Here is a 12,458-nt window from a genome sequence, read left to right on the forward strand (position 1 = left end):
TAACTGGCTTGACGACATTCAACAGGCGAGATGTGCATTATCACAGGCACAGACTTTCTAGAATCTTCCCTCTTTTGAAGTGTAGGTAAAGTCTGTGGCATTATTTAATGGCCTCAGGTAAAAAAAAGTTTATTCTGAGTTAAAATGTAGATAAAATAAGTAAAATCATTTATCGCGTACAAACGATATCAGTGTAAGAGCACGTATCTAGTTACGACCTCTGTAGTCGAGAAGATAGAATGTTTATCGGGGGATGTTATTCGAGCTGTGCTACGTCATGACTTTACGGCGGGCCAATTGGTTCGGAATCGGGGGCAACGTTCAGCAGCGCGAAGGGGCGAAGAACAAGACGGGACCGCGACACACACGTGGGCTGTTCGTCACCTGTTCGTCACCTTTTCGTATGGCGCTTTGCTCATATCGGGCTTTTAAATGTTCGCATAAACGTGCTTTACTAGCTGCCATCAAGGAAAAGAATTTAGTTTCGGTTCATTGTCAGCATAATAGAGGGGGTGCTCAATTGCGCTAAGGTCACAATTGAAGCTACATCAGAATAAACTATACGCCGCGATGAGGTTCGATTAGCGTGATTATTTTTATACGAGTACTCGCCTCGGTAACCGTGAAATGAGCCGTCATAACCTCAAAGGCGCTTCGAATAAGGTCTAAAGTTATGCCACTTTTACGGCGTTTTTTATGCCCAAGTACGTGTGATAATGATTTTCAAAACTATTGCCCACGCATTTTGGGGCGAAAGTTTAGTTTGGACAACCAGCATGTCCCAGTGTATGCCTTGCCAGGTTTCGTGGATCTGCTCTGAAGACGTTCCGGGAGTCGCATCATTTTTTCCCCGTCCCGCATAAAAGCGGCTTACGGGATCAAACATCGTAGGAATCTCTTCCTTCAGTTCTATTCATTCCCGATATATTTCTCATCGCCCGTCGTGCTGAGAGGTCCGTCGCGCGCGTCAACGTACGAGCCACTCATTTGAATGACGAAAAGAATTACTAAAAAGCATAAATACCCTCCGTGGCGGCCAAGTAGCTGTGGCATTCATCGATCGGCCGAGTGCTATAGTCACCGAGTTCAATTTAAGGCCACTGCGGCCGCCTTTGGATGCGGGCGGAATGCAAATACGCTGGTGTACTGTGCTTTGCGTGCAAGTTTGAAAGCCTCGAGGCTGTCAAAGTTATTCCGTAGCTGGCGTCCCTCGCAACTCAGTATTGAGTTTTCGGGCGCTAAAGCCATAACTACTTATTGAAAGCAATCATTACGAAATACAGCCCTCGTTTTTTTTTTTTTTTTTTTTTCCTGTTCGTGAAGTGCGCGATAAGAAAAAGTTATATAATTGATGTCGCAATTTTTTTTCCTTTCGAACTTTATTGCATGGAATCTTCCTGACCGGCAAAACGCAACCGGGTGTCGATCAATAAAAAGTGAACCTACAGCATCTTCGACGTAACCCAGGGTTCAAAGCTGAAATTTTTCGTTGACGCATTTCTGAAAAAAAAAAAGAGAAAAAGATTTGCGCTCTACAAGAACACAATAGGACGACACTAAGAACACCGTAATAAGATAGCTTAGTAGGGTTATATCGGTGAAATTAGAAAAAAGAAAAGGACGATCGTTTTCTTTTTCTTTCATTAGTGCTAGTTTTTTTTCTGGACGTTTCTCTTGTCTGTCTTTTTTTTTTTTACTTTTTCGGACCCTTCGAAGCAGGATATAGTTGTAAAATGTAGCCATGCATTTCACGGTTTCTTTGGCAAGCTTGGTTTATTATGAACCACGCCGGTTTGTGAGCCGTTGGCGTTGTGTTAATGGTTAGGAAAGTGGAAACAACTACGGTAGGTTGGCATTTAGCCTGAATTTACATAACGAAAACAATGCTACAGCCTAGGACGTGGCGCACGGTATTCGGTGTATTCGGCATATTGTTTTTAATATATTGGCGCATTTCTGTCATAGTAAATCAATACTATAATGATTTTTTAACACAAAGGACCACCCTTCATGACGACATTAATAGCAACTCAGGACATTATCTGATATTGGCTACGTGTTGCTTGTATTGCTATTACAGAGATCGCTGCCTTGCAACCTAATATATGGCTAGTGTAAAAATGAGGTAGTACCGCAATTTACCTGTATACTAGTCATATAAATGCGGGGAATTGCCGCGTTATTGCATAGTTATGGATGACAAATTTACTGTCACGCTCCCCATGCTTCTGCGTTCTTTTGTCGGCTCGCATATGTTTAACATGCTAAAAGCATTTAGAAGAGCCGCCTAATTTTGTGACCTATCCGTAGCACGGAAAGCCAACTCCAAAAGCCAACGCATATCTTTCATTTCATCGAGACATTCGCGCACTTCCTTTGCCTGATAACTGCATCAGCTTTTTCCACCACTTATTTCCTTGTTTTAATACATGTTACATAGGAATATTTGCGCACCGTAGTGGCTGAGTGACTTAAGGGCATTCTGTCGCTGAGTACGATGTCACCTGTTTGATTCGTGGCTGCTGTAGTGTGCATTCCGATGGCAACCGAATTCACAAATGCTAGTGTACACAAAGTTATATTTATGTTAAGGAAGCCCTGGAGGTGTAAATTATCCGAAATCCCTTACTATGGTGTTTCTGAAAGCGCAAGTGTTTCTTTGGGACGTAAAGCCTGTAAGTTAATATTCAGGGCTATTTCCAGCTATCTCTAGTATAAGGAATGTGCACTAAGCCTGCACGATGGAGGAAGTAACGTGGAACAAGTGGCTGACACTCACTCCGGCTTCCTGAAACATCGTAGCTTCTTCTGCGGTCATTTCACTGGTTTCCTGTGGAGAAATTGCAGTTATCCATTACGCACATTGTACGCCAACGAGCACCTATGTGTATGCCAGTGTGGCCGCACTGTGGGACCACAGAAGTTTCATTTCTATTTTTTTTATTTTATCAAAGTAAGAAGCAGAGGATGATGACGTTATCCCAAAACATATACGTATCAGAGAAGTGGGTATAAAAGCTATCGTAGTAAAATATTAGTGAATAGGGGACGGACCATTGCTCTTATTTGCCCTTGCTATCATTTCTAAGGCTACATCTACTAAGCATAAATACTAAAGTCAGTGCACGAATTGACAGCCATCGGTCATTGCACAATTGGTATTGCAACTAATGCGAAATACGGAGGTTGTGAGTTTGGCTTCCACCGGCGACAACTTATCTCTTCGTTCCCTTTCTTTTATAATATTCTACCGTTGAATATGAACCGCAGCTGATTTCCTCGACGCTTTCCTTGGTTTCATTGTTTGTTGGCTTTGTCTGATTATTATATATAATAAAACTGAGCCGCTCGGTTCCCCTTCTTCTAAAGCTTGCGCTGAGTTGTTCCCACAAGGAAGTTTCAACTACAGCTACAAGCATACTATGAGTCAGTTATTTCGGAAAACGTCGCTCGCAATTTCCGACATTGCGTGAAGTTGAGCTTGTTTCTGGTGGACAAATAGGCGCACAGCGCCTGGATGCAATACGCATGGAAAACCATGTACTACGCGGCATTCTGTATATCCGCTGTCCTACCCTTCTCGTGGCCGCAGTTTGTACGCCTAACTATTTGCGAATTCCAATTTACCTCCTTAAAATTTTCGGCCGTAATAGTGCTCCCTATAATTATTCAGCTGCGTTGTTCGGAATATAGCAAGACAGTAGCGAAATCCTTGTTTACCCTCTGAACAGCGAATAAACAATTATGCGGAAATCCGCCTCCTTGGAGGCGTCTTGCTTAAAATGAAATTTCCCATTCACCCTCAACAAATGCCAAGCTAAAAAGGGATCTCATTTTCTCAGAAACATAGTTTCGTAGTCAACAAAAAATCTGTACTCGAGGGAACAAGTACGGGTCTATTACATGACTTGGTGATGCTTACGAGAGAACGGAACTTTTGTTGTTGTTGTTGTTTCATAACAGGCGGAAATAAAGCATTACCTTGCATGACGGAAGCCTATTTTCTTATAGGTCATGCAGTTTTGACACAGAGAATTGGTTGAATCGGTAGATCATAATTAAAGGGTAATGCGCTTAAAGACGTGGACAGCTAAACAGGACGAGGTACACGTGTCTGCCTAGTCTTCCTGCTTTATGGCCTACGTCTGTTTATTCATCGCTTGTGGAATTTTCAACACTTGTATGATCGCCGCTGAGGATGATCCGCCGCCGCGGGTGCTGTTTCAACTCGAGGCAACTTCCTTGGACAGCGACCGTGCGGGATTTTTCTTAGTGCAAGAGGATACTCTAACGGGTTCTTGTTTATGCGAACTTTAGCAGAACTCTGTACCGTACATGCTCAGTTATTACTATGAACCCATGTTCGACGCCATGTGCACCATTGCCGTTTACCTCTGTTTTTTTATTCTTTTCTTCCAGCCATGTTCCAGTATAGATCGCTATTCCTGCCACGGTGCGTTGGGTTACCAAGTTAACCGTTAAAGCGCAGCTGAGTTACTTTACCGATTCACGCTGCTGACGCTACGCCTCTTGAACGGGTGAGGATAACCGGGCATAAAATTTAATAGCGGATTACACTTGAGTTATTCTGGGATGACTACAAAATAGATAAATAAGTAATGTCATCCACCGGCGACAATTTCCCCCACGGCACTTTCCCAAGACAATGTCGAAAGGACATCAAATCAGCGTTCATCAACTTGAGGCAACTTGTCATTTTCTCTTCACTTTCTCGCACTACTCATTATGCGACATCACACAGCGCAGGTCCAAGAATGCTCGCGCAGCGGCAGCGATACTGTTCACACTACAGGGTGATCATTTTTATGTTTTACGGAATTTTTAAAGGTTGCCTGCGGCAGATAGCATAGTTCTTGTCGTTCAGCTGGATTATTAGAATGGGCGGGCATTACAAGTACAAGAAAGCCAATTAACAAGATTGAATAATTAACTTCCTAAATAAATAAACTACGGCACATATTGCAATTCACGATTTGTAGCCAGTCAGTTTGCAAGACGTATCCGCTTGAAGTAAACTGCCAGGATGACACCCCTTTCGAGATACTATTTCCCGAAGTAAAACAGGGCGAAGGCGGGAGATGGAAATTCAAGACGATGAGCAAAATGAGAACAAGGTGAAAGCAGGAGGCAACATTTCATCAAGTAGACCTGTCTTTTTCACGACTTGCCTAGAAAAAAAGACAAGTGCACTTGTCGAAATGTTGGCTCCCGCTTTGACCTTGTTCTCGTTTTGCTCATGGTATTTCCCAAAGTGCGTCAAGGGCGTGTGTCCCAACTCGCTACTGTGTCCCCGTTGCGCTGAACGTCATGCAGAACAGACCTGCGGTGCCACGGTCCTGAAGTGCGCCAACTGTAGCGGCCCTCACGCGGCCTCGTCGAAAGACTGTCCCCGCATCAAGAGGGAGCGCGCGGTTCTCAAGCAAATGGCCAGAGACAATTCGGCCCACAGGCAGGCAGCCGTAGTCCGGCGTCGGCGTCGACGTCGACGTCGGCACCGTCGTACGTCTTCGAAGAAGGCGCATGCGCGAAGTGACAGTACCCACTCCACTGCGGTGCCAGTTAGTCGCGCCGCGATAAGGCTCACCACTTCCACGAAGCAAACAGAAAAGACTCTATCTTTAGAGGAATGGCCTACGCTAGCGAGTCGCTCCCTTGCGAAGGAACCTCAGAAGGTCGGCGCCCCACCTGATCCTTCTCCGGCCATGGATGATTCACCTAAAACAGACGGTCAAGTCATCTCGGTGCTATGTTCTCACATGGAGGCCACTCGAGCGCTTTTAGTGCACATGGGGACACCGACTGCTCGGAGCGCACTTAAAGTGCTGGACGCCTTAAGCCTAGTGCTTGCATCCCTCAACTAGAAAGATGGCTACCCATACCCCATCCTTCCGGAAAGAAGTCAAGGCAGCGTCCGTCATCCAGTGGAACGCCAGAGGGCTAAAATCAGGAATTTCAGATTTTCGTCAGTTTGTGTACACCAATGTGTTTCCACTCATCGTCATTTGTGAGCCCAACTTGTCGAAACCAATAAGACTGTCAGGATACGAATTTATCATGTCATCAACAAATGGTGCATGCAGCGAAATCGTCGTTTTTGTTCGTCGTCAAATCACCTATGTTTTGCAACCAATTGCGCCCCACGACGACAATAGAACAAACTCTTGTTTACTCTCATAGGCGTTTATATATCGCCTTCCAGCAATTTCGATAACAAAAGATTTGCGGATATCTTGAGTGTTTATCACGCCCCATGGGTAATCATAGGAGATTTCAATGCACACCATCCAGCATGGGGAAGTACACGGACAAATGCAAAAGGACGAAGATTAGCAAGCATCGCCCACAACTATGGCCTTACTCTCCTGAACGATGGTAGCCCCACCTTTCTTCGAGGCGTGACATACGGCAGCTGCCTCGACCTTGCTTTCGTCTCCAACTCTCTCGCCAGACGTGCAAAGTGGTTTCCAGACATTGAGACACATGGGAGTGACCACATTCCCACCTATCTGAACATCAAAGGCTTGTCGTCTAGATCAGGCCCACGGAATACCATTCGGACGATTGAATGGGCCAACTTCAAATCTGAGATGGAAGATGCCTGCCGCGAGGGCCTACCATCTGAGTTAGAGCAAACGATTAAAATTACGATGCAAAACGCCACTCGCGTGATGACGATCTCTTCCACGCGAAATGACTTCGACATAGAATTAGAGCGACTGCGAGCGCTTCGCCGCCGGGCGGAACGTCGATATCGGCGTACAAAATCAATCCATGACCTTAGAGCAGCCAGGAGGATGCAAAAGAAGATTCAGCGTCGTATGGATAGATTAGCGTCGGAACGTTGGGCAACATTTTGCCAGACACTCGACCCCCGCAAGCCACTGTCTCACATTTGGAAAATGGTGCAAGGTCTGCGTTGCCTTCCGGAACGGCGTTTTCCATTCAAGGCGCTAGCGCTTTTCCAAGGGCGGCAAGACATCGATGTCGCAGAAAACTTTTCTGCGCGGATCGCAGACCAAGCGACTCGTCCAGATCCTCCAGCCCGAGCTGACGTCCCCCATTCCCGTGATTGCCGCATGGACCTTCCTTTTACAATGGAGGAGCGCGAAGCGGCACTAGCTCTCTGCAGGCGCTCATCATCTCCGGGTCCAGATGGTATATCATACCGGGCCTTGTGCTATCTCGGAGAGTCCGCACGGATAGAATTGCTGAGCCTTTACAACTCCTCATGGCAGGAGGGAAATGTTCCTGACGGATGGAAAGTAAGCCGCCTGGTGCCACTCTAAAAGCGGGGAAAATCCCCACTAGAACTCCCTTCTTACCGCCCAATAGCGCTGGCCAGCTGTGTAGGAAAGATAATGGAACGGATGAACCTTGGCCGCCTGGAATGGTACCTTGAATACTACAAGATTTATCCGATTTCCATGGCTGCTTTCCGACGCAACCGCTCTTCCATCGACAATGTAGTTGATCTCGTTTCATATGTCCTGCACGAGAGGTCCCGTAAGCGTTTATCTGCAGCTTTATTCTTAGATGTGAAAGGCGCATACGAGAACTTATTACATGAGGCCATTCTCGACGCCCTTGCGACAGTTGGCCTAGATGGTCGAGTCTTTTTGTGGATTGGAAGTTACCTATCTGTAAGATCATTCTTTGTGTTAACTGACGATGGCCCAACTACGCGACGCTATACCAGCAGGGGCGTTCCTCAAGGCGGTGCTCTTAGCCTGACGCTATTCAAGCTCGCTCTTGTTGGACTTGCTGAATACTTGCCAACTACCATAAAAATTTCAATATACGCAGACAACATCTGTGTCAGGAATTGGCAGTCGCACGTCCTCAGATACGTGCGTGGCTTCAAAGAGCGGCCACTTTGACAGCGAACTACTTGTGTAAACAGGGTCTTAGCATATAACCAGAAAAATGCGCACTAGTAGCATTTACTCGCAAACCGGTGACGGCTTATGTCATCTCAATCAATGGGCGGACCATTTCCTATGTCCGCACCCACAGATTCCTTGGCGTAATTATTGACCGAGACCTCTACTGGAGCCCGCAAGTGGCCTACATGAAACGGTGCCTGACAGCAACTTCCCAGTTTTTTAAATACGTGACAGGAAAGACGTGGGGGATGTCAGTAGACGCAATGCTTAAACTCTACAGAGCTTTCTTTCTCGGTTTTTTAAGATATAGTCTACCTGTACTGACCAACACCTGCAAGACAAATATTCGTGTTTTGCAGGCAGCACAAGCTCAAGCACTCGGAGTCTGCCTTGGTTTGCCCAGATGCACGTCAACAGAGGCAACTCTTGCGATTGCTCGGGACCATCCAATGCGAACTCACATTACGGTGGAAACCCTGAGAACGCACATCAGACATATTGCACGTGCCCCCTATCACAACCTTGCAACACTACCTTCAGACAGGCACCAATCATCATTCGCTAAAACTATCATCAAGTACAACGACAAACTTCCCTCGGGCTTCACCGCTGCATCTAAACCATCGATACCCCCTTGGTGTCTTATCAGCACCACAGTCCATCTCAGGGTACCAGGAATCGGGAAAAAGTCTGAACTAGCGTCGCCTGTGCTGAAACAAATGTCTCTGCTTCTTCTGCACGATAGGTACGCGGACAGTGAACACATTTATACTGATGGTTCCACAAACATCCAGTGTTCGTCCGGTGCTGTGGTTGTCCCAGCAAAAGCTATTACTATCAGCTTTAGGACTGACCACCCTACAACATCGACATCTGCTGAACTAGCTGCTCTTCGTGCTGCACTTTGTTTCGTCAATCGGGAGCCACCTCGACAATGGCCAATCTTCAGCGACTCAAAGGCAGCCCTACAATCTGTACTATCAGCTCTGCGTCACGGGCCATTCGAAGAGCTCGTATTCGATATTAGATGCCTACTCCATACATCACAGGAGAAAGGACACCACGTGACGTTTCAGTGGCTGCCAAGTCACTGCGGCGTCACTGGAAACGAAGACGCCAATATTGCCGCTTGGGCAGCTCTTGAAGACGCACAAGAAGAGGCCATACCGCTTTCACGATCCGACGCAGCTAGCAGACTTCGAGTGCTTGCACAGGAGATTACGCTCTCTCTATGGTGCACACTAAACAGCCAGACCAACCAGAGCAACCGTCAATACCACCTGCCCTCTTTGATGCATCTCTATACGCCAACTGGACTCCGCCGAAGAGAGGCCACCCTACTTTATCGCTTATCGCTAGGGGTGGCCTTCACGAAATCTTACTCGTTTCGCATTGGAATGTCCGACAACGCTCTCTGCAATGCCTGTCTTTGCGAGGAGACGCTGGAACACATTCTGTGCGACTGTCCTGAATATAATGTTCAGCGACAGTCCCTGGCATCCGTTCTAGCGCACCTTGACACTAGACCATTGTCCCTCGACACGATTTTCACATGCCGCCGACAGAAGACATCGCAGGTGAAGGCGACGAAGGGACTACTTCGGCTTTTGAAAGAGACTGGATTGGACAAGCGGCTGTGACAGGGATATCACGTACCATGCCAGATTGATAGACTCTAACGGAGGATGTGTGTGTGCTGCGCTATGTGCTCTCTCTCTCTCTTCCCCTTCCCCATCTTTCATCACCCCCATCCCTCTCCCAGGTGTAGGGTAGCAAACCGGTTAAGCTAAACTGGTTAACCTCCCTGCCTTTCCTTCTCCACTTTTTTCTTCCTTCCAAAGTGCGAGATGAAATACATGGGCGTTCCAGTTAATTTGGTACTTCAATCCACAAAAGAGCGTTTTGTTAAAAAAGTAACTACACAATAGTGCATTTTTACTGCTAGTTTTATGGCGCATATGTCCAAAGTAGTGTTTTTCTGGAAATTATTTCCGAGTGGATATGGCTGAGAATCTCACCAGCTAAAATTCGTAAATTGCTATATGCACCATAAAGCATTAATTAAGAAGTTAATTAGTACTTTTTGCTTACTATTTGAATATGCGTTTCGATTTTTGGTGCATGTAATGTCCGGCTCCCGGAACAATCCACCTCAAGGACTAGAATAATGTTATCTGCAACAGGCGAACTGAAAAATGATCACCCAGTATATGCAAGAAACTAAAAAGGCCGTACGCAGTTGATTGAATGTGTTTTACGAGTACGCATTTTTCAAGCTTCCCGAAACACTGCAGTTTGAAATAAAATAGATCAACATAATAAAAGACGAAAGCTGAAGTGATACTGAATGCTCTTAATATAAAATATATAAATATGGTATAAGAGTTGCGAATAGGGATAAGTTGCCTCAGATATAAATAATTTTAAAAAGCTTACCTTGAATTTCTTCGCTTTCTCCTCGAAGCACTCTTTCATCTGAGAAGTAATAAAATAATAGGTTGAATTAGTCTGTCAAGTATTACAGCATGGACGATTGTACGGCTCCAATCAGTCTTGACTGCACAATATAAAGGCGCGGTTATTGACTGACTTCGGGCACAGCCATCGTCAAGCTTAACTAGAACAATGCAGACACATCTCTGGTGGCTTAATTTAGACAAAAGATAGCTGTGAAGTGAAAAAATTCAGTACTTTTTAGGGAAGATGCATTAAGCTAGGATATTAAATGTATTCAAAAAAACAAACCTAGAGCACTGTCGCCAGGAGAAGCAAGAAGGTGCTTAAGGTGTGTTGGGGTTAAGTGTGGTGGAAGCTGTAGATTGTTTCCATTTTTTTATGGAGAGAAATAAAAGGAGAGAGAGAAAGACACGGAGTTTATCCAGTGTGAAACTGGCATGCTCGATAATGGGATAAAGGGAATGGGGAGAAAAGAATATACAAAAAATCTTATGTGTAATAAAAAAGCTAGATAATATGAGTACAAAAAACATGCTCACAACACGATATCGCACGAAAGAAGTCTACTCAAGGAAAGACGGTCAAAAGTACGTGTGTAATTGTTCAGAAACGTCCTACCTGCTTTACTCAGCAGGAACTAACCAGTGATTGCTTCTGGACACTGCTGCGCTGTCACCCTGAGGAGTGTTGAAATGACCATGCGTGATTTGATAACTACATATAGATGTGGACTCGAAAATTATCACGCTTCGCACGCATTTTGTATGCTACCAAATAAGTGAGTAGCTTGTAAATAAAAAAAGCGACATTATTCTTAAACTGCATTCCAGCTAAAGCCACCACACAGTGGTGTTACACGAGGAAGTGCAAAGCGTAGTTTGCAGACCGCTGTCAGTTATCAAAAATATTCACAAGGAGCTACCAATGTTACACTACACGTGGGAGAGCGCTGGCGAAAAAAATGATAAAAGTGCGCTAGGTAGGGTAATACTGGCCGTAATATATTTGAAGCGTCTGTTAGTCAGAGCAGTGCCTAAAAATTTACGTTTGCAAACTCGTTACTGCTTGCTGGCGTTGATGTAATTAAACCGGGTTCCGAAGTTATGAATCCATTCAGGACAGCTAATTAGGTATGGCTAGTCGTGTCTAGATAAAGAGGGGGCACCCGCCGTGATAGTCTAGCGGCTATGGCGTTGCCCTGCTGAGCTCGACTTGGTAGGCTCGATCCCCGACGCGGCGGCCGCATTTTCGTTGGGCGAAGTGCAGTAGTACTCTGCATGCTTTAATTTAGGTGCACATTAAAGAAACCCAGGGAGTCAAAATTAATCTGCAATGCTCCACTACGGCGTCCCGCATAATCATATTATGGTTTGCCACGTAAAACTCCAGCATTTATTTTTTATAATGAAGTTGGAAAAACTGAAAAGCGCATACAAGGGCCTCTAATCGTAATTGTCTGGCCAGAATAAGAGAATGGATTAGTTGACCCATTCATGTGGGATAAAGGCTTCAATGCGGTTTTGTAAATAATGTTCATCGTAGACTATTTCGTGCGCATGTATGTGTTTATCTGTGTGTGTGTTTTTCTTTTTCTTTTTGCTGTTTTGCTCTCTCTCCCTTTATTTGATCCTTTCCAATGTCACCAGAAGTGGCAGCGAAGTCTGTCGTTAGGCTAAACTGTCCAGATACCATCAAACTTTCTCTCTTAGCTAGACTAATCCCGGTACTTACAGCAGATTTCTTTTGCTCTGCTTCCGCCATACCCTTGGCCCTGCTTCCACATTCTGCGAAGGTCGGGACCATGCTTCCAACGAGCTGAACATGAAAGAAGACACAAACAAGCAATATATGCTTATGTCTCTCGCCGCGCCATGCATTTTTATGGCCAGCATGAACATGTCAACTGCAAAATGGTGATTAACAGTCACGTACACTTTGCCGAGTTGTTTCGTGCATTCCGCTGAGGAGGAGAGGAAATAAAATTCAAGAATCATTGAGAGAGTGCAACAATAAGGAAAGGGCAATAAGTGTGTTTATAGCAGTGTGTAGAACGACTACATGAGCCGCCTTGAGCGCCGTTGTTGCGCCATACTTCAT

The 12,458-nt window shown here is 45.4% G+C and overlaps 1 long non-coding RNA gene across 1 annotated transcript; it reads right to left on the reverse strand.

Annotated features, from left to right (window-relative positions):
• Positions 1-1,174: 1,174 nt before the first annotated feature.
• Positions 1,175-12,164, reverse strand: LOC140218371 (uncharacterized). Its single transcript, XR_011894648.1, has 4 exons — positions 12,093-12,164; positions 10,341-10,379; positions 2,780-2,830; positions 1,175-1,500 (listed from the first exon to the last, which is right to left on the reverse strand). It is a non-coding gene; the product is annotated as an uncharacterized lncRNA (long non-coding RNA).
• Positions 12,165-12,458: the final 294 nt, after the last annotated feature.

The sequence above is a fragment of the Dermacentor andersoni genome, chromosome 5, assembly GCF_023375885.2.
Source record: "Dermacentor andersoni chromosome 5, qqDerAnde1_hic_scaffold, whole genome shotgun sequence".
Taxonomy (NCBI): domain Eukaryota; kingdom Metazoa; phylum Arthropoda; class Arachnida; order Ixodida; family Ixodidae; genus Dermacentor; species Dermacentor andersoni.